Below are 23,424 nucleotides of genomic sequence, written 5' to 3' on the forward strand. Positions count from 1 at the left end.
TATATCAGTAAAATTCATATAGATCATAGAAAATTTAGAAAATGCAGGTAGGTAAGAAAAGAATATAAAAATCACCTGAATCATATAACCCCGAGACCTATCATGAGCACTTTATAATTACTTAGGTACTCTGGTTTTAAACAATTTAGGAATAATAACAGATAGATACAGAGAGAGAGAGAGAGAAAGAGAGAGAGCACTTTCTATTGTCAAGTATTTTTCTAAGCCCTCCATACATATTAACTTACTCAATTTTCACAAAGACCCTCTATTATTGCCCCTGTGTTACAGAGAAGCAAACTGAGGCCCCATATTCAGAAACATCTTTTTTCTTACTGAGCAAAATGACCTAAAAGTTATTACTTTGAAACTTCATTACACCATTTTTTGGAAACTTCTTAACACATCATTACACATATCTCACGTGATTACTTTTTAACAAAAGCTTTCTAATGACACACTTTGTCACACTCATAGGTTTGGATAAATGATGAAAGAATAGCAGAAAGTCTGACAAATCTTTAATCACTGCTTTTAAAATGTACACACATTTCTTTCATCTCTGCTTAAAGTCAGTCCAGAGGTCAGCATTTCTCAGAAGTTACCCTGGGTCCAGCTGCTGGAGAAGAGCATAGATCTGTGTTAATGTCCCATGCTGTGTGATCAGGATGAAAGGGGCCATTCTGAGGTATCTACTGACTCCTTCCTCCATCACCTTAGGTTACATCTCCTTACGCTTTATGAGATCTGGAAAACACATGGGCATAATGTCTTTATTAAGTTCAGAGAATAATAGAGGAGCCAGAAGGTGATTTAAAACCTGGGACATAGCATATTAGGAACTCTGGTATTCATCTCAACTGCCAGATTCAAGAATCAGTGAAATGTCAAATCAAACAGCATTTTACAATACCTGTGACATCTCTGCACTGAATGAAAGTTGCCAAATACACTTACTACATTGTATTCTGTACCTTTAGATAAAATATTAAATACATATGATACATGTAACCCTTTGTGATTATAAGATCTTTGTGATTATAAGACCTTGATTCCCGGGTGATGCAAGAAAAAGTTCACTTTTTATTACCTATAAATAAAAATAAATATATGAATATATTGAATTAAATAATCTTCCAAATATGCAATAATAGTAACATAAAATATGGTTATAATATGCTATATATTATATATGTAACTCTATATTACTATAGTTTGGCCAGTAAGCCTGTTTTTTAAAATTTAGTCTTCATGAAACAGAAACTTGTCTGTCTTCTACACCAGTCTATCCCCTAGAATAGCTTTGTGCCAGGTGCATACATTATATGTATTCATTCATTTAATAAATACATATGACTATATACTATTAATAATAAGTAAGCTATAGAGAGCCTAAGTAGCTTATTCAGGTTCACATAACAGCATACATGTGTTTGAAATTCAAGATTATTCCTAAAAGAATCCACTACCACCACCACCACTGAGTAGGGAAAAAAGGTCATAGTGACAACTTATGCTCTGAAAGTTACACAAGTCCCTAGGTCTACCCCGGAAGTATGCCACTAGGAAACATTTCACCCACAAAATTTGAATCACTGTCAAGATCCATATCTCTCTCTGCTTCTATTACAGGTGTTTTTGCCTCCAGCATAGACTGTGACTCCATAAAGAATAAACTTCATGTCTTCTTCATATTTGTTACTATGTAACTAGTATAGTGCCTTGTACATAGTAGAGACCCAGTAAAGTTCTGATGAATTGAATTGCAGAAGGGCAATGTGTTAGTGGCACAGCTAATTTGTAGAAATGAATGCCCTTTTTATTGGATAAGGCAGAATATAAATGTATACATACAAACATATGTATGTACATATGCATACAGGCTGACCTAATCTACTATCAACATAGCATTAAATTCCAAACCGAACTAAAGGGCTATAAAGCAATGTTTTCTTCTAACTTTTTGGAGAGATAAAAGAATTTAAAATGAAACCAGATTATCCAACAGCAAAAGAAATGCCTGCTGTGTGTTAAAGCTGGCAGTGATGGGCATGAATCTCAAAGTAGACATAGATGCTGTGCTGTAAAAAGCATCTTGAAAGGCATATAGTAGGGGAAAAGGCAACCAACTAAAATATGGGAGAGATAACAGGAACAGCCCAGGCAAGTGGTTAGCATTAATATAAATACACACCCGCACCTTCTGCTAGAGTTCCTTAAAACCATTAACATGCATATGTGTGTACAATATACGTGTGTACATACAGGTGTGTGTGCATACATATACATAACAACAAACAGATGGAGAGAGAGGCTCACATTCAGAACTGGGGCTCTCTGGCCAAGGGTGACAAGACCCCCTGTGTAGATCTGGCATTCAGAAGGAGGGCTCCAATCTGGGAAAAAGACAGACTGTAGAAAAACTTTGTCAAAATAAAGAAGAGCTCCATTCCTAGAGGAAATAAGATATGAACACATATTGTCAAGCACAAAAGAGTAAATCAGTTGTCCCAGCCATTCCAAGTTGCATACAAAGCAAGACAGGAATTATTAACTTAAATTGAAGAAAACAAGACAGAACCAGACTTGAAGCAAAATTGATGAATTGTTTAAATTTCTCTCTTCTCTTTCTGTCTCTTTCAGTCTCTTTCTCATCCTTTTTCTTTTTCTCTTACTTACCTTCAAAAAGAAAGGGCAGTCTCTTACAAATTAAGGTCCCACATGACAAAACCATAACATCATTTAAACAATGACAACAGAGAAGTAATGATGGGAACAATAATCATCCCAGACAACGAAGTCTAGGGAAACTACTGCTATTGTGCACAATACCAAATGCTTATCTTTCAGGCATTCAAAGCAAAAGGGAAATATAATAGGATACAACACTCTTAATAGCTAATAAGGTAGAAAACCAAATTATCAGGGAAGAGATATTTCCCTAGCTCTGAAATCTGAGAAGAAACATTGCATGGGTCTACATTGGGATGTCTTTGAAATCACACAGATAGTATTATGATAAGTTCTTTCAGGAGGACAAAAAGAGAAGATATAAAGAAACTTTGGATGAGTAATGAATTCATAGGAGTAAGATAGAAAATAATCAGCAATGCAAGTGAAGATGAGGCTTATAAGACTAAAGGAGACAGGCAGAAATAATTAATCACAAAAGATAAAGAAGCATAAAGAATATAAAAATATAATCATTTTCACAATTGACCTGGACATGACAAAACACAGATGTAAAAATGAACTAAAATTCCATGGACCAATATCTGTCGCTATAAATGTCTATATTTTCCCTGGCAACGTATTCATTATTTTCATATAGGTTTCCCTGACAGATCATTATGATTTAAAATTCTTATTTTTTAAAAGATTTTATTTATTTATTTATTTATTTATTTATTTATTTAAGAGAGAGAGCATGAGGGGGAAGGGGTAGAGGCAGAGGGAGAAGCAGACTCCACGCTGAGGAGGGAGCCCAATGTGGGGCTGAATCCCAGGCCCGTGGGATCATGACCTGAACCAAAGGCACATACTTAACTGACTGAGCCACCCAGGCACCCCTAAATTTCTTATTTTTTTTTAAAGATTTTATTTATTTATTCATGAGAAACAGAGAGAGAGAGAGAGAGAGAGGCAGAGGCAGAGGGAGAAGCAGGCTCCCTGCCGAGCAGGGAGCCCGATGCGGGACTCGATCCCAGGATCCTGGGATCATGACCTGAGCTGAAGGCAGACACTTAACCGACTGAGCCACCCAGGCGTCCTAAATTTCTTATCTTAATGTAGTGGCGACTGAATTAAAATTTAAGCTACTTTATAAAAACTCATTATGTTATCTCTCAATATCTTGTTCTAAAAGCCTGCTCCATTCCTAAATATCATATTACTTTGTAGAGTTGATTTTCTGTTCATGTGAGAAAGACTGTAAGTTTTGGAATTAGGCAGGTTTAGGACTGAATTTCACTCTAGCTTATTGGCTGTTTGACCTTGAGCCAATTATTCAGCCTTGGCCTTTTTAATTTATAATATGAAGTAAATAAATCCTATATCTCTAAGTTGTTGTTATTATTGAAATCATGTCCCCAGCAAAGTTTTAGGCAAGTAATTAGATAAATAAATAATGGGTCTATCTTCTGCTATGCTCTGACAGGGCTGGGACTCCATATCTTGAACAGGTAAACGAAATACATAGATGTCAGGCAGTAAAAAAAATAAACCTTCAAAGGAAAGAATTTTATAAATATTTATATATGAAAACAACCTTAAGAAAATCACCTGATGTCTATAGTTTTTAAATTGTTTTACATTCAACAGTTTATTCACTGAATATCTATTAATATGAAAAACATCATGCTGGGTGATATACGTACTAAAATAAATTGTACCTATTTCCCTAACAGTTTAAGGGAGGACAGACATATGTAACTAAATATTGAGTATTAATCGAGTTCTAAGGAAAACACATGAGATTGCTGAAAGTAGAACAAATGGGAAATTTCACAGTAGTTCCAAAAAGGGTAAGGAAATAACCATGAAAATTCCTCATCAGCTGTAAATTTGAATATTCTGCGTATTAATAAGTGTATGCAGCACTGTAATGATTTTTGCCTCCCATGAAATAACATTTCCTCACAAAAGGGTGTAGTGGTCACATTTTATCCTAAGAAATTCATAAGTTCCAAGATTCTTCAGTACAAAATAAGCAATATTTATACCCCTGTAAGTTTAAGTTCGGTTTTCCCATATCAAATTGAAGGTCTGATCTCTCCTTTTCTAATAAATACGAATCAAATTTAGTCATTTTCTTATCTTTGCTCTACCACCTGAGACCCACCAGTTTTCAAGGAGTTTTTTTTTTCATTAAAACAAATCTCTGTAATATGGCAACCACACTAGTTTAGTTTTATAAAATTATTTTAAGCGTTCTCCTGACTTATTTTGTTACTTAGAAGATATTTCAATATTATGGTTTATTTCAAGGTACTAGCAAAATTTTTTCTTATAATTGTTTAAGTTTTTTTTAAGTTCAAAAAAATGTTTTTCATAATATTTGTAATAACTTTCTGATAGAGCACAGAAGTTTACAGAGCACCCTGAAGGGATCCAGGGGAGTAATTCCTGCAGCTCACTTACCATCAGCTACCCATGGTTCCCAAGAGTTGTATAAGGTTGGAGTCCTACGGTGAGTTTAAAGATTGGTTGGCTTCTTAGAGAATTATTCTTGAAGTTTTAAGTACTGAAGTGGAAATAACAGTACATTCTAGGTTAGGCCACACAAACCTATTTTACAAAGGGAATGGAAAACTAATTCTAATGGAAAATCAAAATGATATTTTTAAGAGTCTCATGCTCTACCGACTGAGCTAGCCGGGCATCCCCTCAAAATGATATTTTTAGTTACTCATGTATTCAGCAAATATTTATTAAGCATTGCTATATGCCAGGCCCTGTTTTACTTGCTGGGGAAATATCAATGAGAAAAACAGACAAAAGTCCTCATTCTCCAAGAGTGTACATTCTCTGATGGGGAGACAGTTATAAACCCAGGGCCATGTTATCCATCCATTACACAGAGGGCCTAAGGCCCACAATCTTCCTAGGGGCCCACAAAAATGTTTTAATTTTAATTTCTTTTAAAACCAGGAAAAATTTTAATATTATAATAACGCATCCATCCTGGATTATATTTTTCTCTATAACAATGCAGCCATAAAATATAATTTTAAATATTTTTTATGGAGGAAGGGGTCCATTAAGGCAAAAGTGCCTTGAGACCACTGAAGTCATACTGCAAACTAATAAACACAATGCATAAGTAAATTACATAGTATATTAGAAGGTGAGACGTTCTATGGAGGAAAAAAGGAAGGTGATAGAGTTGTATGTAATAATTAAAATTACGTAAGGTTGTATGTAATTTTAAATAGAGTGTGAGAGAAAGCATCACCGAGAATTTGTGCACAAATTAGAAGTAGGTTAGGTAAAGGGCCATGCAGAGATGTCTAGGTGAAGAACATTCTGGGTAAAAAGATAAGCAGATGAAAAGCCCTGAGGCGGGGGTGTGGCTGGCAAGTGAGGAAGCAACAAGGTGGCTCTTATTATTATGGCTGCAGCAAAGTGATCTCTGGGGAGAGGAGTGGAAGATCAGGCTGTGCAGGCTTCAGGGGCCAGAATGGGTAGTGCTTTGCCAGCCAATTCCAGTTGATTCTGAGTGATAGAGCAAGTGGAGGATTTGGGGCAGGGTCACTGTTATGAATTGAATTGTGTATTCCCAAAAGTTATGATGGTGTTGTAATCCCAGGTACTGGTGAATATGATCTTATTTGGAAATAGAGTCTTTGAAGATATGATTAAATTAAGATGAGGTCACTAGGGTGGGCCCTAATCCAATACCATCAGTGTCCTTACAAGAAAAGGAAAATACCATATGAAGACAGAGGCACAGGGAGAATGCCATATGATGACATAGGCTGAATTTGCAGTAACGCAGCTGCAAACTGAGGAATGATAAGGATTGACGGCCACTGTCAGAAGCTCAGAAGAGGCAAGGAAGGATTCAAGGAGGCTCAGAGGGAGCATAGCTCTGCTGACATCTTGAGCTCCAATTAACTTCTAGCAGAACTGTAAAACTACAGATTTCTGTTGTATTAAGCCACCCATTTTGTGGTACTTTGTTATAGTAACTCTAGGACCTAAACTGATATAATCACTTAGTTCTAGCAACATCTCTCTGGCTGAGTGTGAAGAATAAACTAAGCAAGGTCAAGGATAGGAATGAGGAGCCTATGTTAGGTCAAGTGTCCTGGGAAACATATTCTAAGACAGAGGATTGCAAACAAGGGATTTATTCAGGGTACTTTCAGGAACAATATAGTGTGGGCATAGGATGGTGGGGGGGATGAGAGACTCAGAATTGGGCAGAGGGAAAAATGGAAGAGCAGTAGAGCCCTCAGGCAATCCAGTGAGGCTCACTGAACTTGGGATGGTTCTTTGGAATCTTGAGGAAATGGGCCAGGAAATGGGCCCATTGTAAGTACCCCTGTGAAGCTACTGAATATGGGTTGATCTCTGGGGAGGGAACATAATTTTGAAAAAGACATCTCCCTCCAGCAGAGAGAGGAAAATACTTGAGGGACTCATCTACGAGCAGTCTACATTCCTCCAGCTGTGGAAATGAATATTTTGGTCCTAGGGAGAAGGAAAATGCAAGGTGTTTCATAGCATCCCCGAAAGAGGTTATTACATTTATAGAGAAAAGATTCAAATAGCATGGGAAAACATAGGACTTAGAGTATAATACATTGAATTCTGGTTGTGTAAGTAGTGTAGGGGTGTGTGTGTGTGTGTGTGTGTGTGTGTGTGTGCTAGCAAGGATCTTCCATTTGAACAGGACTCTAAGTTTGTAATACACTTAATTTGGTAGCCACAATAAACTAGTGTAGGTAGGACAGATATTTTAACATGCCAATTTTACTGATAGGGAAAATAAAGCCTAGAAATATCAAGAGACTTGCCCAATACAGAGTGAGTCAGTGGTAAGGACAAGACTGAAAATACAGTCTTCTGAATCCATGTCCTGAGCTCTTTGTATCATGTCATACCGCCTAAATATTACTTCAGTTATGTGGCATTGATTGGGCTACATAATTCTGCATATTCTTTCACAATTCTTTTTTTCCGAATCATGAAAAGAGTGTATGGCATAAACTGCATAGTTGTTTATAAATTTACATCAATTTCTTCCTGGACCAAAAGCTAGAGCATATTTGCCAACCTCCTTTACAGTTGGGTGTGGCCATATTATTGAGTTCTTGTGAATAGAATCTAAGTGGACATGATAAGGATCATGCAAGCCCATAAATAAAATGCTAAGAAGTCACTCTTCTTCTTTGTTACCCATGGTCTGCCCAGTACAACCTCAAAAGCCTTATGTTAAAGGCTTATATATCGCCACCCTCCCCACTCTTCATGTTATAGTCCTGATCCAGGACTTTAGAGATCCAGGACCATTAGACAATCAGAGACACAGTATGCATATTTTAGTGTAAGATGTACAGTATAGGTTTGGAACCTTATTTCATAACATTTCACATAAGTATAACTAGTATATCTCATTTAAATCTAATATTAAATAACTTAAGGTAAGAATATACCAAGCTGTTGGCATGTATACATTCAATCTTTTCATCATTTGTGAGATAAATTAGAAGAAAATTATTATTCTATTTTTATAATTGTTAAATCTCTGAGAGAGAGAGAGCACTTTGGATAATATAAATAGATAAGTAAATACAGAAACAACTAAATAAAAGCAAGCTTCAGATTTATACCATTCCAATTTAAAAACACACTAGAGAAGGAGGGAAAATTTCTCTATTCCAGTGTTCACATAAAAAAAATCACAGGAAAGTATTCTGAATAGCCAGGCTTAAGTCATGTGGCCATCTGTAACAAATCACTGGGGGAGAGCCTGTTACAGTGTTTGATTTGGCCTGGATCATGTGCCTTCCCTGTGTGAGCTGGGTACCAGAATGTTCAGATCATTACCAGTATATAAAGTGAAGAGGAAAGGGACACCCAAGGAAGAGGTATACTATTTCCAGAAATGCAAAGAGAGAAATGACCAGACAAAACCCACTGATAACTACTACAAAGTTGTGTGGGCTTCATCAAAAAGAAGAATGTACTATAACACCACAAGGGCTGTTTTCCAGTTAAGTACAGAAATGCAGCTGGATATCCAGGAAAGAAATAAAACCAGGTTCCAGAAAGCCATTCAAAATCTCTCTCTGCAGTTTATCTACACTCCTGTCTGTACACGTGTTTTATGCTTCTTTCTGCAACTTAGTCTTCTCGTCACTTCTGCTGGGTGGCTAAAAGCGAGTTTAGCTAATGATAGACTAGTCCATGTCTCTCCTCAAGAGTGAACCACCTCTGATTCCTGAATTAATATGGCAGAGAAAAGAAGGCCACTCCACAGCTTGGTCACCCACATGACCTACTCAGAGAAAGAAACAATGACTCTCTCAAGCCCAATTCCAACTTCCCTAGGAAGAAGACTTGATTAGCTTGTTTATCAAGCAACTTACCTCCCCACCTCCCTCATCCATCAAACTGTAGCTGAGGAGGAAGTTTCTCTTTGTGAAAACTTGCTTTTGGGATCTCTTCCAATGTAGGCAGAGGGTTAGTAAGATAAACTTGTCTAAATGGTATACACTACTGAATGTTTAGCCTTGAGAAAGTTATTATACCATCTGAATCTTAGTATCATTACTAATAAAGTGGGGATAATACATTTGTTGCTGGTTTCTTCTTCGGAAGATTAGACTCAGGCCACAGAAGATGATGATCATTACTTTAAAGAAGTTATAGCCTAAAATTAATCCACAGAAAAAATTAGTCGTACTTTATTTATTCTGAACAAAAAAATGTTATCTTCTAGCCTGATAACTAATTAGTCGATTTCCAAGCTCTATTACGGTCTTTAATGCCAGTGATTTTTTTTTCATTTGATCTAAATCATTAGCCCAGCAACAACAAAAAAATCAAACGTACTTTAAAAGCAAGAGATTTGCCAACATCGTAAGGCCATTACAAAGCATGCTATAATATAAAATGATCTCAAAAGAGTTCAATTTGTTTTGAGCAATGGCTGTCTATTCTAGTGAAGGTGACTAATTTGAATTTGATGGCTCTCATTTAGATGTATAACTTCTATTAATACATAATCTTAATAGAATGATAGATATATTAATCTGACATAGTTTAATAGATATGCCTTACGTATTTGATAATATATATTATATAACACTTGTCTTGAATTATTTCATTCACCAAACGTTTATTGAATATCTACTATGGGCCTGAGGACTGTATTTCCAAGTAGGCAATAACCATTATTTTTCCTACCACTTTTCATTTTGCTTTTATAGGAAAAGAGGTGAGGTGTATGATTGAAGCAGATACCAGAAATGAGAAAATCATATAATTGGGAGTACTGCAAAAATAATGTGACCACCATTCCCAGAAGAATAATGCAATATGCCTTCTATGAGCTCAGCTTTCCGGAAAATCCAGTAGGCAATCTTAAGGGGAACCTAATTTCCTAGGTATCACCATAACACAGATTGCACGTTTGAACTATAACAACATGTCCATACAGAATTTTCCCCTTGTGTACATCTTGTTTGGGAGTTTATAAATAGATGCAAAAGAAAAAAGAACTTCTGATTAAGGCTATTTCTTTTAAAAATCTGACTGCATTCTTCAGGAAATTATTGCACTAGGTCAGGTTTAGGTAGCACCATATAGAAGAAAATGTGGCCATAGATAGCTACTGAGCCTCCTCCATCATCAGGGATATATATTTTTTCTTTATTTTTTTATTATTATGTTATGTTAATCACCATACATTACATCATTAGTTTTTTTTTAAAGTTCCTGTTTTTGTTTGTTTGTTTGTTTTAAGATTTTATTTATTTGACAGAGAGAGAGAGACAGTGAGAGAGGGAACACAAGCAGGAGCAGAGGGAGGGGGAGAAGCAGGCTTCCCGTGGAGCAGAGAGCCCGATGCGGGGCTCGATCCCAGGACACTGGGATCATGACCTGAGCCGAAGGCAGATGCTTAACTGACTGAGCCACCCAGGCGCCTCCATCATTAGTTTTTGATGTAGTGTTCCATGATTCATTGTTTGCGCATAACACCCAGTTCTCCATGCAGAATGTGCCCTCTTTAATATCCATCACCAGGTTAACCCATCCCCACACCCCCCTCCCCTCTAGAACCCTCAGTTTGTTTACAGATGAATGGATAAAGAAGATGTGGTACACACACACACACACACACACACACACACACACACACACACAGGAATATTATGCAGCCATCAAAAGGTGTGAAATCTTGCCATTTGCAACGATGTGGATGGAACTGGAGGGTATTATGCTGAGCGAAATAAGTCAATCAGAGAAACACATGTATCATATGACCTCACTGATATGAGGAATTCTTAATCTCAGGAAACAAACTGAGGGTTGCTGGAATGGTGGGGAGAGAGGGTTGGGGTGGCTGGGCAATAGACACTGGGGAGGGTATGTGCTATGGTGAGTGCTGTGAATTGTGCAAGACTGTTGAATCACAGACTTGTACCTCTGAAACAAATAATACATTCTATGTTAAAGAAAGAAGAATAAGAAGATGGATTCTGAGAATCGGGGATATATTGAGACTCTTTGCATCATATAGTCGGAAAAATCCTAGAGAATGATTCTGATTAGCCAAGCTTGGGTCAGCTGACCTTGCCTGGACCAATCTCCCATGGCCAAGGGATAGGTACAAAGCCACCTCCCACATCTGTAAGAACCATTCTCAGAGAAGGGGATTAATTATGAGTTAGGTATCTGCTCTTTGTGTCTCCTATAGTCTTAAAGGAGAGGGCTGATGAGCAGAGCCCAAAAGAGTGGCAATGTTTTACAAAGGAACCAAAAGTCTATTTCCTTCCTTTTCAGAACGTGACAGTCATTACTGACTATCTCTGGTTGGCCATGATATTTTCATTTATAAAGCACAAGCATATTTGTCTTTATAAGAAAACAGTATTGGGTTTTTGAATATTCTCATATTTCTAGAATCTAGAAACTAGAATCTAGACACTATGATGTGATGCTTTTAAGGCAACTATGTTTGTGTGAGTACTGAATACTTCTGTAAGAGCCAGTGTTTAACATTTATAGTCAGTGGCTGAAAGCATTTGGTGTTGAACCTAATTTGCAGTTATGAAAGGTAATTTAATTGTTGGGTCTAAGGCAAGGTAGTGGGGAAAGTTACAAAAAATAAATAAAGAAGAAGCTTGTTCCTTTCAGAGTCTTCCAGAATTGACATGCATGTTTTTAAGCATTAGAGAAATTATGACTCAGAGTTTTAAGGAGTCTCTTCCATTGGTTGGGGGGGAAGTCAGGATGTGGAAAAAGTTAACCACTTAATTAGGAAAAGCTGTTTTAAAAAATATCTAGATCTAGATTTACCTTATCTCTATCTATAGATAAGCTTCCAGGTCATTTAGAATGTAGAAAATACACAGATCGTCTTTTGGATTGAAAAAGAATAAGGGTGAACTGCTTGAGGCAGGAAAGAATAGATGATACCAAATTATCAGGGCAATATAATCTGGGTAAGATTTTACAATCTTCTAAAATGGGCCTTTGATGTGTATTCCAGGGAACGGAGAGCATCACCAGGCACTTCTTAGAATTAAGCTATCCCATAGGGCAATCAAATATGTTGATGGTCTATATAATATAAATTTTTAGAAAAGATTTTATTTATTTATTTGACAGAGAGAGACACAGTGAGAGAGGGAACACAAGCGGGGGAAGTGGGAGAGGGAGAAGTATGCTTCCTGTGGAGCAGGGAGCCCCCTGTGAGGCTCGATCCCAGAACCCTGGGATCATGACCTGAGCTGAAGGCAGATGCTTAACTCACTGAGCCACCCAGGTGCCCCAATATATAATATAAATTTGAATCATTATTCTAGTGAACACAAGACCCCTTAGAATTCTAATCATGCCATGGCATACTAGGAATCTGAGTGCTAAGATTTGCTACCTGCTTTACAGATGTAATTTAACTCTGATTACCTTGATTTGTCAGTCTATCTAGGCTCAGTAGCATTTCAGATATTAACTGTCCGCTGATATTTGATCGGGTATTAGAGAGTTTTTTTTTGTTTCTTTTTTTTTTTGATGGCAAAAGCCCAGTAATTTGAAATTTTGTGAAAGTTTTCCTCTGGTTGAACTGAAAGGTCATTTCATGTGAAGGTGACATTGTCTAGGGTCTGCATTAGCCCCTTATTTGGTTACTGAAAACCTAATGTATGCAAAGCTCGGTTCAAGGTGGTACACAATGTTAAGTTATAGACTGGGGAAACGCTAAATAATGAAAGAATCTGGTTTTCAGTTGGACACAGGATTGCCTGGAATAGTCAATGTTTCCCACTAGCCTTGTAGCTAAGTGTTACCATCTCACCATTTTTGAGGGTGAAGTGAAAGGAGAATGGTGTGTGCAACTTTAGGAAAATGTCCTTGGGTGTGAGAATGTTTTTACCTTCCTCCTTTTCTTCTTTACTTCTGTAATGTAGCATGATTGCTAAAACTGAAATTGGGAGCAAAGGTCATAGGTGGCGAAGCAAGAAGATAAAGGTGTCTTTTACCCCCAGGGTGCTTTGTGGGGCCATAAGAGCCCTGGATCACCAAATGCTAAACTTTTCACTAGAAAAAGTAATAAACTTCTATCTTGTTTAGGTTGCTGTTATTTTGTGTTTCTGTTGCTTGCAGCAAAAATGAATCCTCACTAAAATAGAATATATGGATCATTTTAAAAAATATTTTTTGCTTTAACCAACATTTTTTCCCACCAACTAAATAACTACCAATCCAATCAGATAAGGGGTCTTTTACTGAGCATGAAGAAGTTCCCTCTGAATATATACATACCTTACATACTCACTCCCCTTACATAACAATTATGACTGAGATGTATATCATTGTATAAAATCCTTGTCCATACTTCTGTTTATTTCTGTAGAAGTGGTATCTGTAAACAGAAAGATTGGATTAATGACATACATATTTTATAAGTCAGTTGACACATATCTTCAACTTTCTTTCCAGAAAAATACATCAATGTCTGTTATTAGCATAAGAGTAAGCCTGCTCAACGTATTTTTTTTCGAGTTTAATAGTAGGGCACTGTTACTTTTCAGCTAATTTCCTGGGCAAAACATGAAACCTGATAGATCTTGTAATTGTGTATATTTTTATGCATGGGATTTTTTTGTGTGTGTGTGGGTGGGTAAAGGCAGAGCATCCTTCCTTACATTTATTGGTTATTTATTTGTATTTACCTATTCTGTGAACATTTTATCCATGTTCTTTTCCTAACTTTTACACTGTTGGACATCTTAGTGTATTTATTAATTTGAAAGAGTCATTTGGTCAGAGAATTTTACTAGTTATTAAAATATTTTCATATTAATTATCCTATTTGATTGGATATTCAGCTTAAATTTGGGGGTTTCTTTTCCACATTGTAAATACTGATTTTTTTTCAAGTTTAATAGAGCTAAAGCCAACCATGCCATCATTTTCAAACACCACTCTCGCACACAGCTCTACCCTGTATAATAGCATCATTGCTCAAACATCATGCGATCTTGTCCCTGAGAAGGTGTTAAATATAGTTGTATAGCAAAAAAGGCACAGAATTTACTTGATTTTATTTTTCTAGAAGGTTCACCTTAGAAAAATATTGGCAAGAGTCATGGATTTCCTGGCAATAGAATAGGATGCTTTATATCTTAAATATAAAAGACTACGCCTATCAGATTAAAAAGGACTTGGAATCATGAAGTTTGAGCCCAAAATACAGTTGCTGCTGTAAAAGCTACTATATTGACATTTGATTGTGTGTGTGTGTGTTTTTATTTTACCTATTCTTTTCCTTTACCTGCTTTTCTTAGATAGCTGTGAGTTATTTTTTACTCACTTCTTTCCCTTTTTTGGTTCTTCTCATTTTTCTGTTTGTAACTTTATTTGTGGTCAATTCTTTGGTGAATACTCTCAGTTAGTTATTTAACTTAATATGCTTACTTTTCAGTTACTATGTCTCATATTTAATTACTTATTTAAATTAATATGCAGTTTTCAGTTAGTATATTTTATATTTTGATATATTAATTTTCATTTTAAATTAGTTTGAATTCCTCTCCCGTATCCTTCCAGACCCGTCAAGATAAGACTGATTCTAAAAATTGGTCTGTAGGTACTATTTATTTATATTTCTGCTGCTATCACTAATAACACTTAATATCTATACAGAGTCATTCATTCCACATTTTGTTATTTTATTACTTTTCCACATATATCCATTTGGGAGATGAACTGGGTAGTTTCCATTTTTCCTCCTTTTGTCACGATTAGCTAGAGTCTATTTCCGAGATTATTTAAGTAACAAGTGACTTCAGATGTCAGTTTACATTTTCTTTATGTATTCAGGGGAGTTTGTGGATGCCTTATATTAGGCAAATTCAAGTAGCCTAATTTAAGTGTGTGAACGAACATCTGGCTGGTCAGAATTCAGAAATATCAGGAAATTCCCCTCCAAATTTCTTAAAAAAATTACAATGTGCAAAGTACTGTGGATAAATAATAATTTTATGTTATACAGATGATTAAAATTTGGAATTAGCATTTAAGGAAGATCCTATAATCTGAGGAGATCTATAGAGAAGCAACTCCTTATTTTAAATGAACAAAAAAAAACAGAATGAAATAGGTGTTTTCGTAGATATACCATCAAAGTGCTATGGGAATATAATGAAAGGAGTGATTATTTTAATTGGGGTTGGTGAGAAAAGGAGCATTCTGGAGCATTCCGCACTAGAATTGAGCTTTGAAGAACGAATGAAGATATTGATAGTCACTTGTGTTGGGTATGGTCTGTTAATTCTAATGAGGTTTTAGGTTCTTCAGATGTACTGAGGTTGATTATACCTCCCAAAGAGCTCTGGAAGGGCATTAGATCATCCTGAATATATACATCCAAATACAATTTGGATATAATAAGCTTGTTGAATGCATATAATAAATCTTAGTTTCTCTCATAATTGTAATTCGAATTTACTGATACAGAAAATAACACCTTAGTCTTTTCAGATCATCAAATTTTAGAGCAGGAAGAGACCTTATAAATTACCTACTTAACCCTCTCTCTCATTACAAAGAAAGCACACACGGGCTCAGTAATGGACCAAGGTCACTCAGTTAACTTGAGCAGACTTTCCCCTCCATCAGAAGGCATTGCTTTGGAATTGGCACCCTTCTATATCCATTATGGTAATTTTTACTGATTATGAAATAAAATCATTAAATCCCTATGTCCGAATAACAGAGGATACTTTAAAGTCTGCGATGAACTTGCACGTTGAGGTAAGTTTGAAGGAACATAAAATGGACCAAAGGCAGAAAACGCAATGGGACTCGGTACCTGCATAATGAAAATATGGAATAATCTGCACTTAGAAAAAGAGACACTGGCAGGACTTTCAGTCTGACGTTTACTTACCTGGGGTGGAGTAGAGGAAAAGAAGAAGGGAGAGAGGGAGAGAGGAAGGGAGGAGAGGGAAGAGAGACAGAGAGAGACGAAGAAAGAGAGAGAGAGAGAGAGAGGGAGACACTGCGAGACTGAGGGAGAATCGTGCCTCAAAGCCAGGAGAAGAGGTACCCTTTGTTTGACAAACCCTGAAGGGGAAGCCTCATGTAGCAGCCCTCTCATTCCCACCTCCAAGCGTTTGCCGAGCAGCTAGGTGGAGTCCGCGCGGCGGTGCCCGAGTGCACTCCAGATCCGGGTTTTACGTGCCACCCTCATCCCCCCCGCGCGAGCCCCCTCCCCGGCTCTCGGCGATCTTGGCGCTCGCCAGCCCGCGGCTCATTCTGGCCTCGGCTCGGGCCCCGGCTGCGTCCTCCGCGCGCAGGCTGCACGGCCCCCGCGCGCCCGCGCTCCGACCGGCTCTCGGCGCGTCGCCGGGTCGCCTGCTCGCCCGGCACCGCTCCCCCCAGTTCCCAAGAGCGGGGATGCAGACGCTGCCGCTGGTCCGGGTGGGCGCTGCCGCTGCCGTTGCTGGTTTTTCCCGGACTGCTCGTTGCCTCCGCTCCGACAGCTGCTGCTGCTGCTGCCGCCTGTGACTCGCCCCCTCCCCTTTCTTTCTTCTCTTTTTGCCTCCGTCCTCTGTCTCCGGGTGTGTGCGCGCGCGCGGATTGCACGGTTTGCTTTGGCAGGAGCTTGCTCGTGTGTGCGCGTGTGTGAGTGTGCGTGTGTGGAGAGCGCCGGAGCCTTGCTCGCTCTCGGAGAGTCGAAGAAGAGAAAGAACCGAAGAGGCGGCGGCGGCGCGGAGCTCGGGGCCGCGCGATGAAGCTCCCACATGCCCTCAGCTGCCCGGCCCGGCCGGCGAGCTAATCCGCCACCCCTCGGGCTCCGGACTCCGCGACCCCCGGGACGCAGCCCTCAGCGGCCAGGCGCCCGCTCCGCCCGCGCGCCCCCACCGTGCACCCGGGAAGGAGTTTGCGTGGCCCTCGCTCCGGCTCTCGGCGCAGGCTGCGGGCGCGAGAGGAGACCCTTCGCCGGGGGAAAACCTCGGGAGAAGGAGGCGGGTTTGGCGGAGAAGCCACCCCAGGCTCTAGCGGCTCCCCCTACCTATTCCATTGCTCCCTTTCCCAAGCGGAAAGGAGAGGACGACGAAGAAGAAGAAAAAGAAGGCGAAGGGGGTGGGGTGGGAGAACTGGATATAAAGATCGGCTGGGGGGATGGTGGAAGATTTTTGGTCTCTTCAGCAGCGTCTTTCCTTAAGCGGCGGCAGCAGCAGCGGCGGCAGCGTCCGCAGCAGGAGCAGGAGAAGCAGCCTCAGCTATGACTGCCGCATGTTACTAGCTGCCGCTTGGGTCTCGGCTGCTGCCGGAGACTGAGCCCGACTCCGAAGTTGTGCAACTGTGGACTGGGAGAGACATTTGAACCCTCCTCTCTCTTTGCTCCGTTTTTGCCCCCTTGGTGTGTTTGAAGCGAGAACACATAAAGGAAGACAAACATTTGGTTCTTTTTTTTTTTTTTTTTCCCGACCTTTCTCCAAGGCTGTGTAGTAGAAGAAAGGGGGAAGGAGAGACTTTCTGTTGTTTCTTTGGCCGGGGTCTCCACCCTCCTGCTGCCTTCTCTGCGCTTTAGTGTCATTCTTTTGCCGCGTGTGGTGGGGTGTCTTCTCTGGGGCCGGCCGGTCTTTTGCCCCGGGTTCCATGGCTGGATTGTGGAAACTGCACCCGGCTGCAGGTTGTTGAACAAACTGATGGGACGATCTCAGGGACCGGCGGTTACGAAAGGTAATTTATTCTTCTCACTCTTCCTAATAGTGGTGGCCCTGGCCCGGCGCAGGCGGTGGCGTCCGCGGGGAGGGCAACAGAGGGGGTGCGGGATTCACGCACACTCACCCACCCACTCACATACACGCCCGCTCACACACTCATCCGATCGTGATGCGGGGTGGGAAGGGAGCCTCCTGGCTGGTGGGCACTGGGGTTTGGCACGGGTTCGAGGTTTTTCCAGCAATTGGGCGATTTGGCGGCGGCCGAGAGGGATGAAGGGGAGAGCAGACCCGGTACATTCACAGTCCAACACGCTGGGAATAGGAACTGGAATTTCCACCCCGTGAATTTTCCCTCCTCTCACCCCAGTGTCATCCCTTGGCGGGGGCTGAAAACAGACCAGGGGGCGCCTTCTCTCCACCGGCCCGAGCTGGTGCCGCTGGAGGCGGGAGCGGGTTGGATAACCGACAGGGACCGGGTGAGAGCTGGACTCTGGGGTGATGGGGACTGAGGGGCGGCAAGCTCACCGCGATCCTTCCTAGACGCCTGTCTGGAGCATCCATAGGGGCCGCATTTGCCCAGGTCGCGCCCCTGAGTCGTATAGCCGTGCTGCCTCTTCGCACCCCGCCCGTTGTGTCCCCTTCACGGCAGTTTGTTTAAGAGCTGCTTGCCCAGGCTTTGTTAGGCGGTTTTGGTTGGAGGAAGCTGCTACTTTCGTGGGTGGCCCGGGGCGGCGCGGTGTTGGGAGTGGGCACGGGGCGGGGGACGGTGTTGCACGAATCCGGGCAGCCAGGATGCCAGGGCGGGGTAGGAAGAGCATTAGTGTCCGCGGTCGACTGGGTTACAGGTAGGAGGGCAGGCGCCCGGGAGCTTCCAACCGGAGAAGGGAACGCTCCGGCTGCAGCGGAGTGTCGGTGCCACCGCGCCCCCGCCACTGGTCCCCTGTCGGAGCTCAGAGGCTAAGCGTGCCCAGGCCCCCAGCTATAGGTGGGTGGGTGTATATGTAGGGGTGGGGGCGACCTCTGCTACCAGGGTCAGTTGGCTGTGCGGTCAGCGTGTGCGTGACAGTATGTGAGCGTTCCTGCGCGCTCGGGGGGATGGCCGGGAGGTATTTGTGGGGATGGTAGAGCTGATGCTACTTGAGCTGAGCTTGCTTATCGAAATCGCCTGGGATCCGCTTAACTAGAAAATCTGGTTTGAGGAGGCCGCGGGGCCCCATCGGGGTTGCAAGGAAGCCTCACAGTGTCCCCTCTCCCCAGTGAGGAGCACTTCCGCGAGATGCGTGCGGCGCGTGTCTCTGGTGCAGCGCTCGATGCACCCCCAGATTGGCCCTGATGAGGACCAAGGGATAGAACAGTCATCCCTTGAGCAGATTGAAATAAGAGTCAAGCCAGCATAACCCCTGGTCTCTGGAATTCTCCGGTCACTTCCCTCACTCTGATAGAAACGTGCACTGCTTTATTTATGGCCAGAGATATCACAGCAATTGGGCGAACTCTAGGTGTGTGAGCCACCTCTGGGTGTCTCCTCCCTGTGCCTGTGTGTGATCCTGCCTGCGGTAGTTGGAGCACATTGTAAACAACGGTGTAAGCAGTCCTGCCGCACTCTCCTTTAAAGCTCAACCTGGTGGTGTCTGTCCTGTTTACTTTCCTGGGCGGATTACTCACTAGGAAGTGTAAGCCTTCTTGCACCTCTCATTTTACATCCTTGCAGCCAGCTGCTGGGGAAATGAAGAGACGCATAGACTCTGGCAGGAAGGAAAAACTGCCTTCTGTGTTTTGCTCTGAAGTAAATAGGCGGTCTGCTAATTTACTGTCATATGAGCTATTGGCACTAAAGAATGTCATTGTAGAATCTACAAAGAAACACCTCTTTAGTAATTTTTTACTTGAAGAATGTTCTTCATTTCCCTATGAGATTAAACAGAATTTAGCCAGATTTCCCTGATAACGTTTTTCAATCTGTAATGGTACTAAATGACCTGGAGTTCTGGTGCCCAGTTTGTTTGTGGATTACAGATAGAATTGTCAGTTCTTTTATAGCAGCACCAAGAGGTTTTCAAATAATTTGTGTAGGAGCTAAAAGGATATTTGTGTTGAAATATCTCAGCTTTGTTTCACTTTTTTTTTTTGTAATCAAAGCAAGGGTTAAAAAATATACAAAGATAAACAGTTTTTAAAAAGTTAAAAAGCCAAACTGCTTTCCAGTTTCAAAATTAAAAGCTATTAAATTCCTTAGTTGTAGATTCGCTTTGACTGCTTTGGATTTTGGTGCAAATGACTATGTTCTATTTTGTTTTTAAAAGTGTATAGCACTGTAAATGTCAAATGGTACTTATTTTCCATGTACTATAATTTCTAGATTTCTTTTTTTTTAAGATCTTGACTTCTTGAAAAAGCTTAGGCTGAAAAAGAAAGGAATACAGAATCATTGCTACCTGACTTTGATTAAGTTATATTTTTATGCGCTATTGCTAGTGGCTGTCATCTTAATAGAAAACTTAGAGAACTGTGATTTAATGTATGAGAATCTAGCTTCATATATTTGTTTCATTTCTAGAGGATATGTGTTATGGTCTTTATACTTGTAAATATTTCTGAAGATTAAAGAATACTTGTCCTCTGATTTTAGAAGATCTAATCGCAATGATTCCCAGTCCTTACATTAGAAGATTTGATCAGATCTGTTCTTTGTTTCCTAGCAGCATGTGTTTCCTAGCAGTCATACATTCCACAGGTCCTGATGTCATTAGAACTGTGTCTGTCAATGTATTGTGCTGTCTTTAGCTGAAGGTGAATGTGTCAGAGTGCTTGAATGCCATTCGATAGCACTTCTGTATCTCTAAATATTCAGTAACCTGCTCCATTGGTGTATATGGTTATCTGGACTGTTTCTATAAACTCGGGATGGGAGGAATGATTAATATAAAGGTTTATGTGAAATACTCAAATATTTCTTAGACCTGTTAGGCTGAATCGGGCATCCCTGGCCTGAAGAGTGATAAACCAGCATGTGATTTGCCTGATGGGTAAATGCTTTTGATGTCTCATTTTAAGTGGCTTGGTGTGATTATCCTTCAGATTGAGAGCTCTCCTCAAAAATATGAATGGAAGGTTTTCTTAATGATCTTCTTACAGTTTAGAGATTTAAATATTCTTTTCTACGGGGAATAATAGCAAGTATGAGACGTACTGGTTCCAGCTACTGTGGCTGGCATTGTTTCTAGTAATTAAGAAAGACAAATTTTTTATGGTTTTGATTTACCTTTGATTCTTTGGTGAGCTATAGCCTAGGAAATCCTAGACAGGAGATTTAAAAATGTTATAAAAGCAAAAGGATTGAAGTTAGTCAAATAATATAATGCTAAACTCAATTGTTTTTAGATTTCATTTGGACCACTTTAACCACTGGTTGAAACTCTCTGAAAAGGGTTGCCAACTAGGAGTGACAGTTACTGTTACAAGTGGGGCATTTTTGCCCAGAAATCAGCAAGGAAAACTGATTGATTTTTGTATTTAAGAACAAAGAGCAATTTTTGAGAAATGCTGTGCAGCCTAAATTTAGCATGGTGTGTATGGCTAAAGCAGTTGGAATTAGAGGGAGATGATCTTTCCTTAAGTTTTGCAAATGGCTGTTTTCTCTTAGATTTCTGAGATTTGCATTACATTCAAATATGGATTTGTTCACATAGGGAGAAACCCTAAAGACAGAGGCTATATTGTAGTTTAGCCTTTGTTTGCCTTCAAGGACATATTTACACGTAGACTATTATTGCGTTTATGTCTTGTCTTTATGCAAATGAATTTCTTTATAGAATACTTTATAATAAAATATAAATTAAAACACTCAAATTAAGTAAGGTCCTCCTGACATTTTCCCTTTGATATCTCCATTTGTGTGTGTGTTGTTGTTGTTGTTGATCAATGGGGAGAAAAATCCCTGTTTTTCATTCATTGTGATTTTGGTATTGTTGTTTATTGGCCAGTGTGAGAAAGTAATGTGAGCATTCCTCTAGATAGCATTTATGAGTCCTAAGATGTGCATATATCCCCCAAAACCTTTTAATGTCATTCTGTCTGAGTGTTGTTGTGGCCTACTAAAATTAATTCTACTACTGCATAAGTAACCAGGTATGACATTTTTCTTAGAACTGTGAAGTTTACTCATGTACTAACAAATACATAAATAAATTAGCCATCGTACTCAGAATTAATTGGAATTCTCCATTTGTTTTAGGGACTGGGTGAAGAGGGAGAGTTCTTCTTACATTTCATCATAATAGATTCTATAGATCTTAATAATTTGTGTCTTGCTTATGTCTTATTGACAGTTAAAACAAGAATTTAGTTTAATATTAATGAATTTCTTTATAAGAGTGATTACATATACATATTAGAAGAAGTTAACATTTGGTCCATATCATTCAGGAATCTAAATGGAATGATGTTGGTGGTAATTCTGTTTACTGTGAAAATTATTTCTGAGATGGAAAATTAAATCCCCCAGTTGAATAGTTCTTTCTGGTAAAACTTGTGGGTCCATTATTTTGTAGAGTAGGTAGTTCTCTCTTCTCAAAGTGAGTTCAGGGAAAATGTGTGGGTCCCTGAGACCCTTTCAGAGAGTGCGTAAAAAGAAAACATTTTTGTAACAATGCTGTGATGATATTTGCCTTTTACTCTTGTACTTTTACAAGTGTACCATGGAGTTTTCCAGAAGGCATGTGACTTGTGATGACATCATGGCTCTGTGATGGCATGTGTGCTTGTATATTCTTGTGTTTTAAAATTTTCCCAGTTTAACTATTAGTTCATAAATATTGAAAGCTATAACCAACATAATCAAAAGTTGCTTTAGGTCATCAATTTTTAAGCATGTGAAAGGGTCCTGGGACTAGAGAGTCTGAGAACTGCTGGTGTTGACTTTTGCAAGATCTGTCCCCTTGTACTTACTTCTTGTGCCCCATCTGACCATATAAAGAGTCATCTAGGATAAGAAAATAAGACTGTTCAGACTTTAAAAAGACACAAGGAGATTGGATATTTTATTACTTGACATTTTCAGTATTCTTTTTCCAATGTAGAAAGCTTGTTTTTAGTTTTTTGTTGGTCCCCAGTTACTGAAATAGAAACTTTAAAAATGCCGGTCCCCAGCCTGACAATAGCAGAGGAGCTACAGGAAATATTTAAAATCTGGGCCCCAGGTCTTGATATTCTCATATCTGGAGACACAAAATAGTGTGGTGGGAGGAGAAGGGACTCTGTGATGTGTTTGCCTAGGTTTGATAAATTATTTGACTTTGGGTAAGATATTGGATCTCTCTATGCTTCAATTTCCTGATGTATTTTAATGGACATACAGTTTTTGTTTTTTTAAAGATTTTATTTATTTATTTGACAGAGAGAGACACAGTGAGAGAGGGAGGGAACACGTGCAGGGGGAGTAGAAGAGGGAGAAGCAGGCTTTCCGCGGAGCAGGGAGCCTGATGTGGGGCTCGATCCCAGGATCCTGGGATCA

At 39.8% G+C, this 23,424-nt stretch overlaps 1 protein-coding gene and 1 long non-coding RNA gene across 9 annotated transcripts in view; one reads left to right on the top strand and one right to left on the bottom strand.

Moving 5' to 3' along the window:
• Positions 1 to 520: 520 nt before the first annotated feature.
• LOC113924596 lies at positions 521 to 18,557 on the bottom strand. The gene is made up of 3 exons (XR_003520729.1): positions 18,438 to 18,557; positions 13,498 to 13,597; positions 521 to 747 (listed from the first exon to the last, which is right to left on the bottom strand). It is a non-coding gene; the product is annotated as an uncharacterized LOC113924596 (long non-coding RNA).
• Positions 16,396 to 23,424, top strand: part of ADGRL3 (adhesion G protein-coupled receptor L3) — a 1,229,798-nt gene continuing 1,222,769 nt past the window's right edge. For all 8 annotated transcript variants that reach the window (XM_035726124.1, XM_035726125.1, XM_035726123.1 and 5 more), the window contains exon 1: positions 16,396 to 17,928. The gene's annotated coding sequence lies outside the window, so the exon portion shown is untranslated. The remainder of the gene's footprint in view (positions 17,929 to 23,424) is intronic.

The sequence above is a fragment of the Zalophus californianus genome, chromosome 2, assembly GCF_009762305.2.
Source record: "Zalophus californianus isolate mZalCal1 chromosome 2, mZalCal1.pri.v2, whole genome shotgun sequence".
Classification (NCBI taxonomy): Eukaryota; Metazoa; Chordata; class Mammalia; order Carnivora; family Otariidae; genus Zalophus; species Zalophus californianus.